The following is a 21,447-nucleotide window of genomic DNA, read 5'->3' on the forward strand; positions in this document are numbered from 1 at the left end:
CACTCCGTGCCCCCGCCAGGTGTGGCTAGGCCACCGGATGGGCCTTCAGTTTCCCGTTTCCTGGTTCCTCAGTCTTTTCCTCATCCCAATCAGAAGCCCATGCTGGCCCTACTTTGGGGACTGAGCTGCTTGGGACCCCATTTTTGGGCTCTCCCTGTTCTTCAGGGGTACCTGACCAATCTGGTAAAGGGATCTGTACTGCCAGGTAGCACATGTAGAAGTATGATTTTCCCCAGGAAATAACCTGCTTTTTAACAGGGTCTTTGATGAGTGAGGAAATGCCTTCCCCCTAAATAGTGACTCAGATGATACGACACAATGAACAGAAGGAAGAAAGATGATGGGGTCAGGGGAGGAACTTAAGGCACTTTATCAACCTATCCTATATGTAGGCCAAGTTAAACTGTACCAAGTGTGGCTGGTTTTATCACTTCCATCTGTTCCTGCTTAGAGATAGTTAAAGGTAAGTGGCTTCAGTTTAGGGCACAGGGTGAACCACCTGAAGGCCTGAGTTCTGGGCCTGCCTCTGCAGCTCCCTATCTGTGCGGTCTTGGACAAGTCACCTCACTTCTTTGTAACTGGTTCTTATCTGTAAAGGGAAGAGATTAACTGGGTCAAAAGTTTCCAAAGGTTATGTTCATTTCATTCTTTTTGAGGGATACACTTTCTTTAAAAGGAATCTTACATAGAAGTCCAATTTGTAAAGCAGATAAAAAGCAGTATGCTTGGTTAGGTACCATCAGATGCTGTAACAAGTAAACCTCAACATTTCCATAGCTTCACAGCCCTGTGCAGTAAGTACCAGTTGGCTTTCTATCTCAGGTGATGCAGGGCCCCTTGGCCTTTCCATCATATGGCTCTGCAATACTCTAGGCAGTAGTTCTCAACCAGGGGTCATTTTGCCCCTCCCAACCCCGCTTCCCTCCACCTTCTGCCAAACCAGGAGATATTTGGCAATGCCTGGAGACATTTTAGGCTGTTACAACAGGGGAGATGCCCCTGGCGTGGAGTGGGCAGAAGCCAGGGATGTTGCTAAACCCCCTACAATGCACAGGACAAGTCCTCACAACCAAGAATTCTTCAGCCCTGAATGCTGATAGGCTGAGCTCAAGAAACATTGGTCTAGGTGCTTAAATTCTATGTATCCAGCCAACAAACAGGGAGAGAGCCCTGAGGAATGCTGCATGGGAGGGTTTGCTAGGGCAGGGCTAGAAATGACACACATCACTTCCATTCACATTTCATGAGCTAGAACTTGCTCATATGGTATACCTAGCTGTGTGTGTGTGAGTGTACATGTGGCCAGGGCAGAAGGGGAAGATAGGGGTGGTCCCTGACTGAGTAGCTACTTTGCAGAAACAAATCTACACCACCAAGGGGAGCATGCACGGCTGTGGACATATCTTAGAATAGAGGTTAAAAAGATGGAGCTGGATCACCTAAACAGTAGCAAAGCAGAATTGTGTAGGGCCTTGTTACCCAAAGACAACCCCTAGAAGTCTAGAAAAGATCTCCCTGTGCTCATAAGCTGACCTCCTCTAGCTACTAGATGCCAGAATCACACAGAAGCTCTCCAACAAAGATGCACATGGAAATCCATCATCATCTGTGGAACTACATTTCCCACGGAAAGGACGGGGCTGTGGCTGGGGTTTGCGGAGGCCTCTCTTTTCCAACTGAAGAGCCAGGATAAAGACCGTCAAATACAAGAAGGAGATAAAGACAGACAGTGGATTTAACCTATTTCTCTCTTGGCTCAGGACATAGCAGTCACTCTTTTCCTCAGTTACAAACCAGTCAGAGGCTTAATTTGGAAACTATTGGCATTTGTAAACACAAATGAAAAGATACACAAATTGTGTTAGGTTTTCAGAAAAAAGCTCAATGAAATAAGCCAAAATAAGTCAAAAACGCTAGACCCTTTTCTGCCCCTAACAAGCAGTACTATGGGGAGACTCACTTACCCTTCCTGGGCCTTGGCACTCTCATTTATGAAACGTGGAAAGTGACCCAGAGTTGTACTTTTCTGTGTCTTGAGGAATCTCTGGGGACTCTGGGGGATCCCTTTGAGATTTGACTGGAGTAAATCAATAAGGATTAGCCCCCACACCCAACTCCACTTTTGTCTGTTTCACATACCACACTTAGTGTAAAACTTTGTTTAGACAAAGGTATGGCTAAACAACATTTGAAAACCCCTGATAAAGATGATCACTCATTTCTAATTCTAACATGCTATGATTAGTCCACAAGACTAGAACGAACTTAGTAAAACCTCTGTGCATTCCTCAGTAAGACAATTTTTTTATCACTAACTTTTAAATCACCATTAAAAAGACAAAATGAGGTTGACCCAATTCCCTAATTCTCTGTTTGTGATTGTCAGAAAGACTAGAAGAATAGAAGAGGAAATTCCTTATGGCTTAAAGAGAATCTTGATAGATTCTAAATAAGTATTAGTTAAGTTGAATTATTCCATATTTAATGTAGATAATCTTGATCTCAAAATTCTATAATAAATTTGATTTTTAATGTAACCTCTGACAGTTGTTCTTAAGCCTAGCACCAGCTAATATCAACCACCCTGCTTTGCTAGGGTTACAGGATTCTTCTTCCTGCTCTCAGACCTAGGGGAACTCTCCACTGCCAATCACTTCACTGGGATGAGTTTTTAAAACAGTCCTACACAACACTCTTGTTTTCTCATTAGGAACCTAAATCTACTTCCATTCACAGCTGGCACTCTCCCTGTGACCTTGAACATGCATGCCCTGTGTCCTTGGTTGATGCCATTCCTGATCTGTAAACCCACTGAGACCAAAACAGAGTCCCCTCAGTGTCTAGTGTGGTTTTCTACAAATAACATATATCAAATAAATAGTGTAAGTGACATGTGACAAAAACCACATAGGCATAAATCAAACCATTTAATTCCATTATTTACAACATTTGGATATCTACACAGTTTAATCATATTGTGATGAATAAGCAAAACGTGTTTCCAGAAAATCTCCAAGTAGAAACTTCTGCTCCAACTTCCAGCAGCAGTAATTACTTCCCGTGTTCTCTACTTAGACACAGTCTTTTCCACTGGGGCTACCGCTGGTGACTACCACCTACTATCACTGATAGGCATCACCATTCTTCTCCACATACGGGCCACTGAGACTATGAAATATAAATCCTATGAACCTTAGCCGGCCCTACAACTCTACCACAAAACACCAAAAATAACCATCCCCAGGGAAATTACCATAGACCTTTATTAAAATCCTGATTACTGCCACCAGAGCAATACCATGGGCCCTAGTCAAGGTTATGATGGTCTCTTGAACTGGTGATGAAAAGGTTGTAGGAATTTCAGGAGATGGTAAAGATGGCCTATGTTTTATAGGCTGGTGAAAATCTCAACATTGAAACATTCTATATTGCAATTCTATTTGTTGGTCTGTCCCTCCTCTTTAAACACGAAGACCCTGAGGCAGGAATCATGTCTATCTTATATACCCTTACTCCCTCAGATCCTACTTAGCACAATACACAGCAAATTATACTTGTTGAACAACAGGGTAGAGAAAAGACAAACAAAATCATTTAGTGTGCTATTATCAATACGGTGTATTAATACAACATTTTTGTTGTGACAACAACCTGATTCTCTAGAGGTGAAAAATTATTTCATGACAAATATAATATAGATCAAGTTCATATAACCTTTCTGTAGTCATTGAATAGTTAAGTTTTTCTTTTTTTTTTTTTCGAGATGGATTCTTGCCCTGTCGCCAGCCTGGAGTGCAGTGGCACGAACTCAGCTCACTGCAGCCTCCACCTCCCAGGTTCAAGTGATTCTCCTGCCTCAGCCTCCCGAGTAGCTGGGACTATAGGTGTGCACCACAATGCCCAGCTAATTTTTGTATTTTTAGTACAGAGGGGGTTTCACCATGTTGGCCAGGATGGTCTCAATCTCTCGACCTCGTGATCCACCCGCCTCGGCCTCCCAAAGTGCTGGGATTACAGGTGTGGGCCACTGCACCCAGCCCAGTTAAGTGTTTCTGTCCTGAATACTAATACTGTCCAGAAACAGAAAACAGGAGCTTTTCTAAGAAGTTCACAGTAAATAATCTGAAAAAAGAGAAATATATTCCAGCTGCCTTGTGAGACAAGTAAACCTGCATTCACTCATTGAAATCGAAGTTTCACGAAATAAATTTTGGTGCTTCACTGGAAGGTCACTGGGTGGACCCATGCTTTTTGATTTTTGTCAATGTGTATGTTTTATTTAAAGTTGCATTGATTGACACCATTATTTCAGGGCACCTTCATAGGTTGTGCAACACTGCTAATGTCAGAGGTCAGTATCATAACCAATGTTCACAATGATATTCTTGAGTCTTGAAGTAAAACATATGTTAGGGCTTGTTACTAAGGCAGAGACTTGAGATGTTTTTCATCCAGAAAGTGGTTCAGCATTTATACGGTTATGTTTCAACTACCCATGTTACTGGGAAAACCCTCCTTCTCTTCTGTTGATAAAGACAGAATACCATAGTAACAATAAGAGCTTAACACAATACACTTTTATTGAGTGCCAGTCAAATGTCAGAACCCACCTGGGTACTCGTGATGCCTAAATGACTAAGATATGGGCCTTGCCTTCAAAGTGTTCACAGTCTGCGCTGAGGAAAGCTGTATGTTGAACCACTGGAATTCCACACCTGACCTGTGATGATAGTGGTGTGCAGGAAGTGCTGTTGGCATCGGGGAGAGAGGGCCAGATCTAGACCTTGGGGACACCAAAAAGTAAGGAACAGAAGAGGGGAAAAAAAGCCGTATGTCCTGTTCATAGAATTATTGCAGCTTGGCTGAGTGGGAGGTTGGGGTGGCAGGAGAGTTGGAACATAAGGCTCAAGGGATTGGTTAATGTCATACTCCTTAAAGTCATACTAAGAGGTTTGGCTTTCAGTGGTGGCACCAAAAATGGCTTTCCACAAAGAGAATAACCAGTGGCTCTGCAAAGGTACAAAGGGTGACTTAGGGAGCCTATACTCCCTGCCGGAACCAAATATCCATCAACCTCCTCACTAAAGAATACAATTAAAATGAAACGAAGTATGTTTTCCCTGCAAACATACATTCATTCAAGCCCCTGGCCTTCTATATTGCTACCCCTAAGCTCCTATATGGAAATTCAGGAGTCACCCCGAGGGCTTCCATATTCCACAGGGATGGGTATGGATAAAGTCAAATGTCTTTAGAATAAATCAAGCCAAGGAGGTGGCTTTGCCTTCCTTATGTCAATCATGGCACCAAATCAAAGATGGTCAGGGTAATGAGGAACGCTGAGGTCCCTGAGAGGGAAGCTGTCTGGGAAGCATGTATTAGATTCGGTCTCAGAGGGCAAGGATCTCACCAATTAGTTCCAGGCTCCCTGTGGCATAAGCTGTACATATTGGCAGTAAAGTAACTGAGACCCAATTGTGTCACCCCAGGCAGTGCTAAATTAGATGTATAGTGCATCTTCAACAGCTATTAATAGAAAGGAGCCTGGAGCCAATTAGAAATATGTCCATGTAATAAGGAAATGAAGTACTTTTAAATGTGTAAAAACATCATTATCTGTCATCCATAGGCAACAAAATAAAAAAAAAAACACAGCTGAAGAGCATGTTCAAATTGAACAAATATTCCTGTGAGGATCCTAGGTCTATAATAAGCCAGAGATCGAATTAAAGATGATGGTTCTTACTTCTAGACACTGGCTGATTGAAGAAAAGAAAATAGTGATAGAAATGTATGTGAACACACAGGAGTTGAATAAGTGAATACATTTGTGGTAATCCTTTAAGAAATGAAGAGTCCACTGCAAACTCTGGCAATTAAGTACAGAACATTTAAGCAAATATGCTGCTTGGTAGGTCTTGTAATATACAACCTGAAAAACAGAAAATGCTTTGCAGTTTAAGCCACCTATGTGTTTTTTGCTATATCAAAAGCCGATACATTACGTATATATAAAAGTAGGTGCGTGAAAACTTGGAACAATATCAAACATGATGAAACTGTTAGCCAATTTGGCCAAAGTCTTCTATGTCATTTTTAAATTTTTTACTTGAGGGGAAAATATGATGTTACAAACAACAGCCATAAAGCAAACAGGACAAGCTATATATTTGCAAAGGAAATTGCAGGTCATGGCATTAATTTTTTAAAAATCTAGCCACCTTTGTAGATATGTGTGCCTATCACTCACATACATAAACTGTAGTCAAGTTTTGCAAAGAAGTTTAAAAAGTGCTGAGGTATTATTTGAAGCACAAAGATATTTTATTACACCATTTATTACTTATGGCAAAACATCAAGATGAGTGGATATAAAAAATAATTGATTCGAATACTTGAAGAGCTACTGTTTGAAATTATTAAATTTAAAAATATACCAATAACATACCAAAGCAAGATTATTAATCTTTTAAATATTAAAAAGCATTAATTTAACACAGTGACTAAGGCCTCATTAGATTCAGAGCTAGTGAAATCTACTGAAGAGAATGACAGGGTACTATAATTTCATATTTTTAGTCTTATTTATGTATCAGACTGCAGTCTTGGAGGATCTAAATAGGCATATTCAAATTTATTTCCAAATAATCACTTTTCATCTCTTTTCTAATTTTAGTCTGCACAAATCTTTCTGATTCACTGGGTCTCTGACAGACAGTTGTAGACTGAGGGCTGGTTGGCCAATGTAATGAGACCAGCTTCTGTCACTCAGGGATGCTGTGGCCTGAAGCTGGTGAGACTCACAGGGAGGCTGTGAGAACATCACGTACATGTGTTTTTCCATCCATGACAAACACCCCTTGCTTTCCTCCTAATAGCCACCCCTTCTTCCCTTCCTCTAACACAGGGTTCCTCAATCCAGGCATGAGAGACTATTGTGCTGGATACTTCTTTGTTGTAGGGGACTTTCCTGTGCGTCATAGCATATTTAGTAGCATCTCTGGCCCCTACCCATTAGATGCCAATAGCAACTCCCCTCTTCCCCCAGGTTGTGACAATCAAAAACATCTCCAGATATTACCCAAATGTCCCTTCAGTTGGGGAAAGGCAGATGCAAAATTGCCTTAGGCTGACAACCATTGTTCTTACAGAACCCTGCTTATAGTCTTGTTGTCCCCATAGTTCTGTAAGCATCTATAAGCTGTAAGAAAGGCAGCTTCCATTCCAGCCAAAGAGGGTGAATCTTGACTGGTTTAGATTAATTATGGTGGTTCCATTCCCCTTCTCAGATGTTGGTTTACATATGAGCATGCAACATAATTCTGGCCAAGGAGACATAAGAAGTCTGCTGAGGCGCCCTAATGAAGGGATTCCTCACTCTAGGCTACCCCTTGGAGATATATATATATATATATCCACACAAATAAAGAAAAAGAAAGAATACGGGGGAAATAAAAGGTGGGAGAAAGAAGTATATTTGCTCAGCAGGGCTCCCATAAAAATGTACCACACACTAAGTGGCTAAAGCAACAGAAATTTATTTTCCCACAGTTATGGAGGCTAGAAGTCCAAAATCAAGGTGTCAACAGGGTTGGTTTTATCTGAAGTCTCTTTCCCTTGGCTTGTAGATGTCTGTCTTCTTCCTGTGTCTTCACATGGTCTTCCCTCTCTACATCTCTATATCCAAATTTCCTCTTCTTTTAAGGATACGAGTCACACTGGATTAGGGCCCACCCTAATGACCTCATTTTAACCTAATCACCTCTTTAAAGACCATCTCCAACTACAGTCACATGCTGAGGCTTTGGAGGTTAGGACTTCAACATATGAATTTACAAGGAGGACACAATTCACACATACCAAGGAGAGAAGGAAAATAAAAAAGGAAAAAAAAAACCAAGAAGAGGAAGAAAGGGAGAAGGGGATGTATCAGTTGGGAGTGATTTCCTCTGCAACTGATAGAAATTAACAGTTCATTAAAATAGAGCGTTACTTTTATCACTAACATTAAGTCTGAATATGGATGGTGTGCTAACGTTGGTTGAATTGGTCGAAAATGTCATTAAAAGCCAGTCTCTGTCACTCTGCCACCTTTGGAATTATCCTTATGTTAGTTGCCTCATGGTCACAAGATGGCTATTGCAGCCCTAAGGCAGGAAGACAGGGAAGGTGGCTGTGCCAGTGATCTTCCTCTTACATCTGTCCTCTTGTATAGAAGCAAAATCTTTCCCAAAAGGCCCCCAACCTATTTCCACTTATTAGCCAAAACTAGGGCATGTGGCCAGCCCCAGCTGCCAGTGAATCTGGCAGAGCAAATATCTGGCTTTTCAGAACCTCTGGTAACAGGCAGCAGCAAGAGGTGGCTTGAGATAGCTCTTGGATGAGCCCGTCAACCACGTGTATCCCAGGGAGGGAGAGAGAGAGAAACGAGAGAAAAAAATAGGTGGTGGTTGGGGGGAAGATGAGAAGAGAAAAAGAAAGTTATCTGTATTCATTATGAAGTACCATACATAAAAAAGCGGTTTTTGTACACAGCCGTCCCCATGGTGTTCCCCTATCCTACTGATTAGCTATTATAATACCCAACAGCTTGCTTAAGGGTTTAGATGATTGCTCACCTTTTGGCATAAACATATAATATGTATTTAACGATTGCCCCTAGATAAGGAGTTATATGTGCACAATAAACCATATATCCCTAGCATGTAACACAGTACTTGGCACATAGTAGGTAAGTACTAAAAATCTGTTGAATAAATGAGTCAAACCAGTCCAGGTAATTGTAGGAAGAGTACACAATATCTACTCAAAAAGATATGAGGATTTGCTGTGGGAACTTCTCAGAAATGCAAATTCTCAGGCCTCACGCTAGACCTACTGAATCAGAACTAGATGGAGTCAATACTCTGTGGTTTAAACACCCTCCAAGGCATTTTGATGCATGCTAAAACTTCTGAGTATGTGCATGTACACATGCGTGCACACACACACACACAACTAAACTATCTCTGCCCTTCATAATTTTAGGGCCATGAATATTTTATTTACTACAGCTTCTCTTCTTCTGTGCTGCATTGATCATCTGATCTATTCTGTTCTATGAATCTTTAAAAATTTTTTTTTTTTTTTTTTTTTTTTTTTTTTTGAGACAGAGTCTTGCTCTGTCACACAGGCTGGAGTGCAGTGGCGCAATCTCAGCTCACAGTAACTTCCACCTCCTGGGTTCAAGCCATTCTTTCGTCTCAGGCTCTAGAGCAGAATAGCTGGGATTACAGGCATGTGCCACCATGCCCAGTTAATTTTTGTATTTTCTGTAGAGATGGGCTTTCACCATGCTGGCCAGGCTGGTCTCGAACTCCTGGCCTCAAGTTATCTACCTGACTCAGCCTCCCAAAGTGCTGGGATTACAGGCGTGAGCCACCGTGCCCGGCTGAGGATCTTTTTAAAAATTTTAAATGTTAAATTTTATGAGATATTAAGACATAAAAGAAAGTACAGAGAAAAAATAAAACATCCACATGCACACTCCTCAGATTTAATAAATGTTAACATTTGCCATACTGGCTTGCCAGTCTTTTTTAAAGTCGCTAGGCCCAGCACTGTTCTCTTCTACCCTTCCATCCTTCTCTGACAGCATGTCTCTATTCCTGAGCATCCTGACCTTTTCCTGTGGCTTCCTAAAGCCCGGGGCCAAGAGAATTCAAGCACCTGTGGAAGTGTATATTCTCACTGGCATCCCACCAGGGGCCAAGTTACTAGTAATTTTCATCACCTGGAGATTTAGTCCACTTTCCCTTAAGTTCCAATGATATATGCTGATATGGCTTTATGTTCAGACACCCATGAGAGAGGTTGGGAGCGAACTGTATTGTCAATATCATGTGCTTCTCATCTGAAATGCAACTCTGAATTCTTTTTTTTTTTTTCTTAGAGATGAGGGTCTGGCTGTATGATACAGGCTGGAGTGCAGTGGCACAATCAGCTCACTGCAGCTTCAACCCCTGGGCTCTAGCAATCCTTCTGTCTCAGATTCCCCCCTGAGTAGCTGAGATTACACACACACACCATCATGCCCAACTAATTTTTTTTATTTTTCGTAGAGACAGGGTCTTGCTGCATTGCCACAGCTGGTCTCAAACTGCTGGCCTCAAGTGATCCTCTCGCCTCAGCCTCCCAACGTGCTGGGATTACAGGCGTGAGCCACTGCACCTGACCCTCTAAATTCTTTTGCCTTCTTAAGCTCAAGAGCAATGTTCTTTCAGATGAGACCCACTATAGAGAGAGAAAAGAGTGAAGCAAATTCAGCTAGCGGCCAGAGAGCGGTGAGTTCTTATTCTAGCAATATTGTGCAGGGTGCTTATTCTCTTTGCACCTTTTATTTCATCTAAAGAAGGAAAGAGAATACTACCCAATTCTTAAATATAATTAGGTTTGTGAAGTACTTCCACACATACTGTCCCATCTGATACTGCCATTTGATGACAACTGGTACCCTTACAGACTGTCTGTCCTATTGCCCGCTGTGTTCCCAGCATCTCAACTGTGCTAGTATACCACAGACCTCAATTAATGTTTGTTAAAGAAATGAAGGACAGAAGGATGCTTAAAGTGGCAGCTACGGAATCTCCATGAAGGGCAGAGGTGACTGTCTAAGTTAGAAGGGAGCCAGGGGCAGTGCCACACGAAGGAGTCAGTCTATGAACTATTTGTTTCTTGTTGTGCACTAATTTCTTTGAGAAAGTCTTAGTTTGAAAAAATGTCAGCTGAACTAAAGAGTGAGCCCAGTAATGTATTTGATTTACATTTGGATTTAAGTTATTTATCTCATTGCAGACCAGTAGCAAAGAGTTCTCAGGCTAGATCTGCCTGTGGACCATGCTTGGAGGAGCCCTGGCCCAGAGGAGCCAACTTGAAGCTGCATGTGCTCTGTGTGTACTTTTTATTATACTTAATTGTGCTGAGTTCATTATGGGTTACTTGGGGGAGAAGCAGATGGATATTATGGGATGACTACAACCCTCTCCACACAAGCCATCCCTATTGGTCCCATTGAAGCTCAAGGGTTATACATTTCAAATACTGTTTCTTTTTCATTGATTGTAATTGTGATTGTACATATTTATGGGGTCCAGGTAATATTTTGATACAGGCATACAACGTGTCATGGTAAAAGCTGGGTAATTGGGATATCCACCACCTCTAACATTTATCATTTCTTTGTGTCGGAATATTCCAAAGCTTCTCTTCTAGCTATTTTGAAATATACAGTAGATTATTGTTAACTACAGTCACCCTACTGTGCTATCGAACAATATAGAACTTATTCTTTCCATCTAACTGCATTTTGTACCCATTAACCAGCCTTTCTATATTTACCCTCCTCTGCCCCACCCCTCCCAGTCTCTGGTAACTATCATCCATTCCACTCTCTACCTTCATAAGATGACCTTTTATTAGCTCCCACATAGGAGGGAGTACACGTGATATTTGTCTTTCTGTGCCTGGATTATTTCACTAAACACAGTGTTCTGCATCCATGTTGCTGCAAATGACAGAATTTTATTCTTTCTATGGCTAAACAATATTCCATTCTGTATATATACCATATGTTCTTTATCCATTCATCTGCTGAAGAACACTTAAGTTGATTCCGTATCTTGGCTACTGTGAACAGTGCAGCAACAAACATGGGAGTGCAGATATCTCTTCAACTTACTGATTTCCTTTCTTTTGGATATATACCCAGCAATGGGATTGCTAGATCAGATGGCATTATATTTCTATTTTTAGTTTTTTGAGGACTCTCCATACTTTTTTCTGTAATGGCTGTGCCTATTTATATTCCCACTAATTGTATTCAAGAGTTCCCCTTTCTCCACATCCTTGCCAACATCTCAGATAATCTTTAATTGCAAGATCCTAGAGTAATACTTTTTGTTTGGCAACTAAAGCCCTTCAACTGAGAAGAATGAAAGATAGTTTTGAGAGGAAGGAGCCTCTGGCATTTGTTGGCATGTTAAAGTTGGTTGGCCTAGTTCTACTTCCATGCCAGTTTTTCTTCAAGCTCCCCCTACACCCAGCAACATCAGAAACCTGGATCGTTCTAGCTTTATTTGGGTGAACTTAAATTGATTTGTAAAGATTATCTAGTGCCTATCTTGGCCACCAACCCATCCCAGACCACTCTGATGATGTCAAGACAAGCAGAGCATGAGAGTCTACAACTTTCTGCATGATCATTCTAGGCCAGTGGTCCTCAGACTCTAGCAGCATTAAAATCCTCCTGTAGGGCATTTAAAACACAGATCACTGACTCCACGTACTTCTGACTCAATCTGTCTGGGCTGAGGCTGAAGAATTTGCATTTCTAACAAGTTGTCAGGTGATGCAGCTGGTCTGGGACCACACTTTGAGAACCACTCTTCCACGTACTCAACACAGGTGATCATGGTGGGAGTGAACATTTCCCATTCCAGCCATAAGCAGTATTTTTGCATACTTATTCCAGTAGAGACTGCAGGTTGTCACCAAATATCTACTATCTCTTTCTTCTTTACCAACAGAACACCAATTTTATTAACAACATACCCAGCCTTAAAAACACTACATTTTCCAGACTTCTTTCAGCCAGAGGGGTCCATGTGACACAGTTTTTATGAATAAAATGTAAGTACATGTCACCAAGTGGGACTTCTAGAAAGTCCGTTAAAGAAGCTTGCTTGACTATTGCTTTGTTGCTGTCTTTCACCAACAAATTTTCCACCACAAATGGCTCAATTCCTTTCCCTTTTTCTTCTTTTTTTTTTCCCCAAGTCAGGTCAGACAGGTAATGTGCCAATGTCATAACAAGGTTCAGAGGGTGGCACATCACACATATGCACATGAACACCCAATTATCACGCTCATGAGCTACAACAGGATTGCCCTTCCCTTCTTCTTTAGTGGAATATGGACATGATGCCTTCTAGAAGGTGTTCCTCTACCTTGAGACAACAGTTGACAAGCAAGTGCCAAGGACGCTTGAGAGGACAGAGGTGCCTTGGTCCTTGCGGCATCATGGCTGTCATGTCAGCTCCAGACTCCCCATCTCTAGACCTCTGATTACATGAGAAAGGGAAAGCCCCTCATTTATTTATTTAAGCTATTGTTTGGGGGTCCATGTTATTTTTAGCCAATGAAATTCTTAACTAAGACACCTACCACGTTAAAAACCAGTGCTAGATGTAAAGATGGAAAATATATATTTCCTACCCTCAAAGAGCTTTGGTGCAGCTTTGAAGACAGGAAAGAGACACAGCTCTCGGGTGAACATGGGACCCAAGGAGACTTAAGGTTTATGGCAGCCAGAACACCTCCCAGTTGTCCTGAGGAGCTGTTTTGAAAATATCCAGATCAGGGAAGAGAGTGTGGAGTTGAGGTATGAGGCTGAACTTAGGGATCTTAGATAAGACAGTTCAACTTCAGGCATTTACGCTCGTAAAAAACAGTGGCCCTTAAAAAGAAGATGCTGGGAAGCGTTTAGGTCTGTAGTAGGGATGGGGAATGGTACAAAAGGGAAAAGAGAAGGAATAAACCTTACAAAAGTTGATATAAAGAGACTTTGGAGGTTGAGCGAGGACCACTGAGTGAGACAAGCATGTGGTTTTGGTCGGGGAGAACAGTGGTTTGAAAACATTTTCGAGCCATGGAGCCCCTATCTCAGGAAAGCATCATAAGAAAAATAACTAAAAATTGAGCTCTTCTGGTTCAATAAGTTGTAGAGAACTCAGAGGCTTAGCTAACAACCTTCCTTTTCCTATGGCACCTCAGGGTCTCCATGGAGCAGCAGGGAGCTACAGGGACCAATTTATGGGGAGAATAGGAAGGGAAAGGTGGAAAGTGAAGTGGCTTAGATACTATAAAATAATTTCAGAATGAGAAGAGAAAACTTGAAAAAAGTTTTGTCTGGAGATTTAGGAGATCTGAGTTCTAGGTGAGCTATTAACTCTTAAACAGATACAGCAAGAAGCTGTTGGACCCCTCAGAAGATCCATTTCCAAGACGCTTTCCAGACCTAAAAGTGTTTGACACTACTTTTAGGGAAATTATATTTACAAAAGAAGAGGTCATGATTCCCAGAATCTATGGGTTTTATATGGAGAGTCACATTGAAATGGTCCTAAGATTTTTAATGTTTGATTGCTTTCTGCTCTTGAAAGTTAAAATTTCTCTAACTCAGTGTCTTCTCTGTTTTCCATTTAAAGGATAAGATTTACAATATTAACTTCAATTTTTTGCATGTACCTAGTAGTAACAAAGAAAAGTGAAAGGTAAAATCCAGCCTGGAATATGCTGTTCTACAACATGGCTTCTAAGAATTTTAAGACAAATGAATAGAATTTGGTATCTGTTTGACCCATCAATCCCATTACTGGGTATATACCCAAAGGAATATAAATAATTCTGTTATAAAGATACATGCACACATATGTTCACTGCAGCACTATTCACAATAGCAAAGACATGGAATCAACCCAAATGCCCATTAATGATAGACTAGATAAAGAAAATGTGGTGCATATACACCATGGAATACTATGCAGCCATAAAAAGGAAGGAGATTACGTCCTTTGTAGAAACAACAATGGAGTTGGAAGTCGTTTTCCTCAGCAAACTAATGCAGCATGTTCTCACTTATAAGCGAGAGCTGAACGATGAGAACACATGGACATGCTGTGGGGGGACCAACACACACTGGGGCCTGTGAGGGATTGGGAGGGAGAGCAGCAGGAAGAACAGCTAATGGATGCTGGGCTTAATACCCAGGTGATGGGATGATCTGTGCAGCAAACCACCATGGCACATGTTTACCTATGTAACAAACCTGCACATCCTGCACATGTACCCCTGAACTTAAAATAAAAGTTAAAGAAAAAAAAAAGAATTTGGTATCTGATTTAAAAAGCACTAGGAATTTGTGACTACCTTGGTTATTTATAAGATAAAAATTACATGTTGATTCATAGCATAAATATGGAGCTATTAATTTGTAAAGTGGTCTGTAATCAGTTTTTGTCCATTATGCCTAATGTTACTCTGTAAAAGGTCTTCATTTCCCTGCCCATTTTTCAGATAGGAAACCAGAAAGACACAAAAGTAAAATTCAGTTAACACAGCTAGATGATGGTAGTAACTTGCCTGGCTGTATTAGCATAGGAACGGAAGTCTCCTGCATTCTAATCTTTCTAAAATTAGCCAACTGTGATGGAAAGAATCATCCATTCCATAAATCTGCCCTGAACAGAATTATGAGCAAGCAGAGGCAAGCTAGCGCTAACTTCTTTTATCTTTGCTGCCATGACTGGCATTGAATTTGAAAGGAAGAGCTACAACAAAGGCAGGGGCTCTGAGCAAGACAACGAATTCACACTGAAGACAGGGGCCCTTCCCTGTGTTTCCCCAGTCATTCACAGAATTCAGGAAGTTCTTCTACATTCAATAAAACCAATTTAAGAGGTGTTTTTGTTTTTGTTCCCCCCACCCCCAGACTGACTATTCATTCAAGGTACTTTCTACATCTGATTAGCGATTCCCTTGTCACATCTGAAGAGGCCTCTGGACTGAGCATGTACCTAAGTCCAGCTCTGCTGGGTGTTATCCGGAAAGATCAGTTACTGTGCTTTGGAGTCCATGTCACTGAAGAGGCTTCTGAAAGAGCCAAAGGAGTGTCGCAGGCCCGGGCATCAGTCCCTATCCTGCAAAGGAAAATTCTCGCTTGATCTGGGATTGTCTCCCTCGGCTCTCTAATGTCCTGAAGCACTCCTTAGATGAAGCAGAACCCAGGTGACTCCTGTGTCAAGGCACTTCCAAGACACTAGGAGATGGCTGGTGTCTCCTAATGTCATCAGCCATCTCCTGCTCGCCTGCTGTATAAATGAACCTAACATAGAACAAACTGCTTCTTAACAGGTTTTATTTTCTGTAAGTAAATGATGAGAGAATAAGAGAACAAGTATGTGCAGAGCCTGTGAGGGAAGAAGATCACTACACACTTATTTTAAAGAAGAGCTTGTGTTAGGTTAATGTTTCCCTTGAAAGCAAGTCTACCCAGGAAAGGAAAGGGTCTGCAAATCTATAGGATGTTGTGGGCTCTTGGATGTTTTCACAAAATAAAACAAAAACAACGACAAAACCCCACAAAAGTTACTATATCTTGAGCCATAATAAGGTAGAAGATATAAGAACATTTTTAAAGACTTGGAACAACTTTTACCTATGTTGTATGTTTACTTTCTCATGATGTATCCTTACACCTTCAATTACAGTATATATGAAGCAGAGGGTAGAAGATATGCTTTTCTGATTTTTTTAAAGTTAGGTCTTTGGGAGGAAGATAAATCTATAAATACAAAACATAGCACCTTTAATGAAAGCAGCAGTAACAATAATCAGTCCAGTTCCAAGGTTAGAAAGTCATTTAATGAGAAGACCCAGATTGACAGTTGTCCAGTTGGATTCAGCAGGGTGTTAATAGGGTTTACTCAAGAAAGCAAAAGTTTAATGGCCAAATGCACTTGAGAAAATATTGGACTAAATGTTCTGTGTTTTTTGTTTTTTGTTTTACTTCAAGGCAACTGAAAACCTTATCAATGTTTCAACATGTTTAGTAAATCTCAAAGCAGAGATAAAATATAAAGCATTTCCCAAATTTATTTGATCACGAAAACCTGTTATTCCTGGAGAATCTTATGAGATTAGTGTTCTTTAGCTTACATTTTGGGAAATGCTGAACTAGATTATACGACAAATCTATAAATTTATGTGAGGAAGAAAGAGAGTGAGGGAGAAAAGAAGTGAAGAAATAACAAAATGCAAAATCTTAGCTCACCTGAAATTGCAAGCATCTTATGAATTCATTGTTCATACAATATTTCTAGATGTAAAGAGAGAGGGAAGTGTATGGCATTCTCATTAAACTAAAAAAAAAATACAAACCATAAGTATGATAAAAGCATTTAGCATTGTCACCCACAGCTCTCTTGTCTACCCTAGCTTCTCACCTATCATATTTACTTTTGAAACTAAAAACTAAATATAAATAAATATACTAAAAAGTAAAATAAATGATGGCAACACAACGTTAAGGTTATGAATAATCAAACTCTGTCTTGGATTTGCCCTGAGAACTGACTGGACCCACCCATACTCCATACCTGCCTCTGCACACAGGCAGACTGCAAACACCCATTAGTATTCTCAGCAGCTGGGTTAGCATTGAACACATCAGGCACGCTAAGTACTTAGAGTACACTATCTCATTTAATCTTTACAACAACTCCATGAAGCTGGGGTATTGATTTTATTGTACGGTACTATGGTCTCAATATGTCCTTCCAAAATTTATGTTAAACCCTAATTTCCATTATAGTGATACTAAGAGGTGGGGCCTTTTGAGAGGTGATTAAGTCATGAGGGCTCTGCCTTCATGAATGGGATTAGTGCCCTTATAAAATAGGATGAAGGGTACATTCTTGCCCCTTCTACCATATGAGGACAATTCACCCCTTCTACCATGTGAGGATGCAGTGAGAATGAAGAACAGGCCTTCCCCTCACTGAATCTTCTGGCATCTTGAACTTGAACTTCCCAGCCTCCATAACCACGAGCAATAATTTCTATTATCTGTAAATTACCCAGTCTAAGGGATTTTGTTATGGCAGCCTGAATGGACTGAGACACATGGATAAGGAAGTGTGAATTCAGCAGACAGGCAGTAACTTTCTCGAGGGAGTGGTATTTCCCAGCCTGGAGCTCCTCCTCTGATACACTGTACTATGTTCTTTTCACTTCCTTATTCTCCTAACACCTTTTATGTCCACCTCGGAACTTCTGGCCTCTGTGATGCCCTTGGTCCCGCAGACCTCAGGCTGGTCTTGGCCTTTCGACCTTGCCTTTCACTATTAGATGCAGGTGTGTCTGTCCTGCAACCCAGCTCTGGCTCTGGAAAACCAGCTGACATCAACCATGTGGCTGGAACCTTCTCCAGAACAATGGAGGCCAGGGCGAGTGACTCACTGCCATTCAGTCTCTATCTTTGGGGCAGGTCCACCATGAGACATAACTTACCAGAAATCCAATTACAAGGAGAAATAAGTATTGAAGACTAAGAAATGCATTTTGCAGCAGGCTCTTGCTGTACTGGGGCAGTGTCCATACATAGAGCAGCTAGAATAGAGGTCACAAGCTCAGAAGCTTCTCTGAGGCAGGCAGGAAATTTAAGTAGATACTATGGTCTGCACTGGTGGGGACTGTGGAAATTGGAGAGCGAGTGCCTGGTCTAAACAGCTGCTTGTTGCTCAGCTGTTGTTGCCGTATTGGGAATTCAAGCCTAATGATGTTTGGTATTCCCATTTTCAAAAGAAGTCAGGAAATGCAGATTTCTATGTAAATTTTTAAAACTTCTGAATTGTGTATGAGCCACACAAAATACATTTGCAGGCCAGTCAACATTCCTCTGATCCAGAATATTGATTTGTGAGACAAGTTGTTTGTGAGGCAGCATTATATAGTAGTTAAAAGCACACATTTTAGAGCCAGACTGCCCATGTCCAAACCCTGGTCCCATCACTCACTACCTTTCATTTTACTTCTCTTTGCTTCAGTTTCCTCATCTGTAAAATAAAAATATCAGTACCTACCTCATAGGGTTTCATGAGCATTAAATAAATTAAAACCCATAAAGTACTTTCAATACTATCAGGCATTTAGTTACATGGTAAACAGGTGTTTAAAACATTTAAAACAAAAGTTCAAAGATAATAAACAAGGAAACAGAAAACCTCACATGCCAGCTTTGGAACCTTCTTGATGGCAGATCTATTAACATTTCTCCCTTTGGCTGGGATGAAAAGACATTTGGGAATAAAAGATCCCATAAAAATAAATGAGAAGAAGTGAAACACCTTCATTATGGCAATTTTGGTGTCAGAGCCTAAAAGACAGAGGGATCAAAATATCACAGTACTATAAAATCTGATGGTTTCATGTAGAAATGAGATTCAAGCTTATTAAAACGTATTTCTTTCTGGTGTTAATAACCCTTCACAAGACCTGGGCAATTTTGAAAGAAGGAAAGAAAATGGTTCTCCCTGTGGACAAGAAGAAACAAATCACTATTTAATTTTCTAATTTGGAGTGAACTAAGTTGATCCCTAGGTTAGGTTTTTGCGGGGATGCCGGGGTGGGGGAGTCCAGTGGAAAGCAATTGCTAGAGAGTAGTGCTTGTTCTTTGCTGACAGAAAAGGAACAGAGTGTGGAATGAAAACTCAATAGCCTCCTCTGTTCTCAAGAGACAATTGACTTCCATCTGTTTAAACCTCCCCAGGGGACCCTGCTCCCCACTATTTCCACTTACTCTCTTTTCCACCAACCTAGGGTGACATTAAGAAAACCAAACCCATTTGAAACACAAGCTCTTACACATCAAAAGTCAGGGGAGAAGCCTGGTTGACCTGTAAGCCACTGCATGAGGCACAAAGATGCAAAAAGGAACTTTCAGGAACAACTGCTGCTCCGAGGACTCTATGTCAGATATAACATCTGCTTTGGCCCAAAAGTAGGCTTGAGCCCCAGAAGAGGAGGAATGTAAAGTATGTTTAAAATGTGAAACCTTTAGATCTACTTGCTCTTTACTCAGAAAGGAGAGAGTATTCCCTTGTGCCAACAAGGTCTCTCTGAGTTGTTTGCACTATTGGTAGCAGGTGCTGCCTGGGGTAGCTCTTATGGTCTGTGCTTGAAGTGTGCACCAGCTGCTGCCCTGGAGATGAGTGTTGGTCCCTGCATACAAGCAGCCACCTTTAAACAGATTAAATGACTCTTATGATGACAGCTGTCTCACTCTACTTTCAAACTGGTTTTAATTTGGTTACTTGCAACCTATGACACCAAACAGCATTTTAGGGATGAATTGTGTTCCTGAAGTGCATGGGTCAGAAAGCTCCTACATTCACTTTCTTCTGTCCCTGTACTTTTTCTCTCCCACTTGCTGCCTTTCCACTTCCCCTCATTTCCTGCATTCTAATACTCTATTGTCAAATTTTCCTGGTCTTGACAGCAAGTCTTTTCTTTTTCTTGATGCTTTATTCCTTCTAGCATAAGACCAGAATTGATCAATAGTTTAAGTTCCAAACTGTATTTTACTGCTGAATAAACATATAGCTTTCCTAGACTCCCATGGAAAAAAAATGGGACTTATGCTTAAATTCAGGGCTAACACACCAATTATCCTAAAGTATAATAACATATTTTGATATAACATCATATAGCTTTAAAAAAATTTCACGAAGTAACAGAGTAAGATTGGGCATCTGAATCACACGTTTAGGAATTTGCAACATTCATTCATCTTACACAATAAACCTCAATGAGTACCTACAAGTAGCATGCACTATTAGGTACTGGGGATACAGAGATCAATAATGCCATTGTGTTGGTCCAACTGAGGAAGACAGGCATGCCGACACAAATATAGCAGCGAAGGCAGGGTTGGGTTAGAAGTGAGCACAGTGCTTGGACACATGGGTCAGAGTCTCCTGATGAGGTTGCTGGGGAGGAAGAGGAGCGGAGGGAGGAAGAAGAGGAGTCAGAAAAGACACATGGAAACAAGCATGAAGAATGAGCAAGTGTCAGGCAGTCAGACGGGACCAGTATCCCTAACAGGAAGAAGAGTAGTTGCAAGTAATGGAGAGGGAGTACACCCTCTTCTCTTCTAGATACTTATGAGGATAATACCCCATCCTCTTGATATTGGATAGGGCTATATGACTAGTGCTAGCCAGTGAGTTGTGAGCAGAAGTGATGTTTGTCACTTCTAGGCCAGAGCACTAGATTGCTCATGTGAGATCCCTCAGTCTTACCTTCTCCTGGAAGTGAATCATCATAAGATGAGAGGAAGCCTAGAATGTTGAGTGTACATCTAAATGATCAATTTCAGAGAGTCACTTTTACCCATAGAGGATTTCATGTGAGTGAGAAATAAACTTTAGTTTCAATAAGCCACTGAGATTTGGGGGGCTGTTCGTTAGAGCAGCATAATATAGTCAATCCTGATAGAAATGGCTACATTTAAAGACATGGATATACTCAAGAAATTGAATCTCAAGTTTAGAGGGGATGATAATAAGAATTTGCAATGATCATCACACATCTTGATAGAGATGCATCAGGGCCTCAGATGGAAGGTAGAGTACAAGTACATAGGTGGAAAATGACATTATGGGTGTAGAGAAAACATGAAACCTAAGACATAAATCAGAGGGAATAGGGATGATCCCCAGAACCAACAATGAGAAGCCAGAAAGACAGAAATAAAAAACAGTGGTGTCTTAGAAGCTCAATCTCTTAACATATCCATTGTATTGTTGATGTCATGTTATTTGCTTCTAATTATAAGGTCTTAGTAATCATTTT

At 40.9% G+C, this 21,447-nt stretch overlaps 1 protein-coding gene and 1 non-coding gene across 4 annotated transcripts in view; both read right to left on the minus strand.

Annotated features, from left to right (window-relative positions):
• NCALD (neurocalcin delta) overlaps window positions 1-21,447 on the minus strand; it is a 424,053-nt gene that overhangs the window by 157,364 nt on the left and 245,242 nt on the right. The gene's annotated exons all lie outside the window — the stretch shown is intronic.
• On the minus strand, window positions 12,817-12,921 carry LOC115830742. Its single transcript, XR_004026293.1, has one exon. It is a non-coding gene; the product is annotated as a small nucleolar RNA U13 (small nucleolar RNA).

This window comes from Nomascus leucogenys, chromosome 16, assembly GCF_006542625.1.
Source record: "Nomascus leucogenys isolate Asia chromosome 16, Asia_NLE_v1, whole genome shotgun sequence".
Taxonomy (NCBI): Eukaryota; Metazoa; Chordata; class Mammalia; order Primates; family Hylobatidae; genus Nomascus; species Nomascus leucogenys.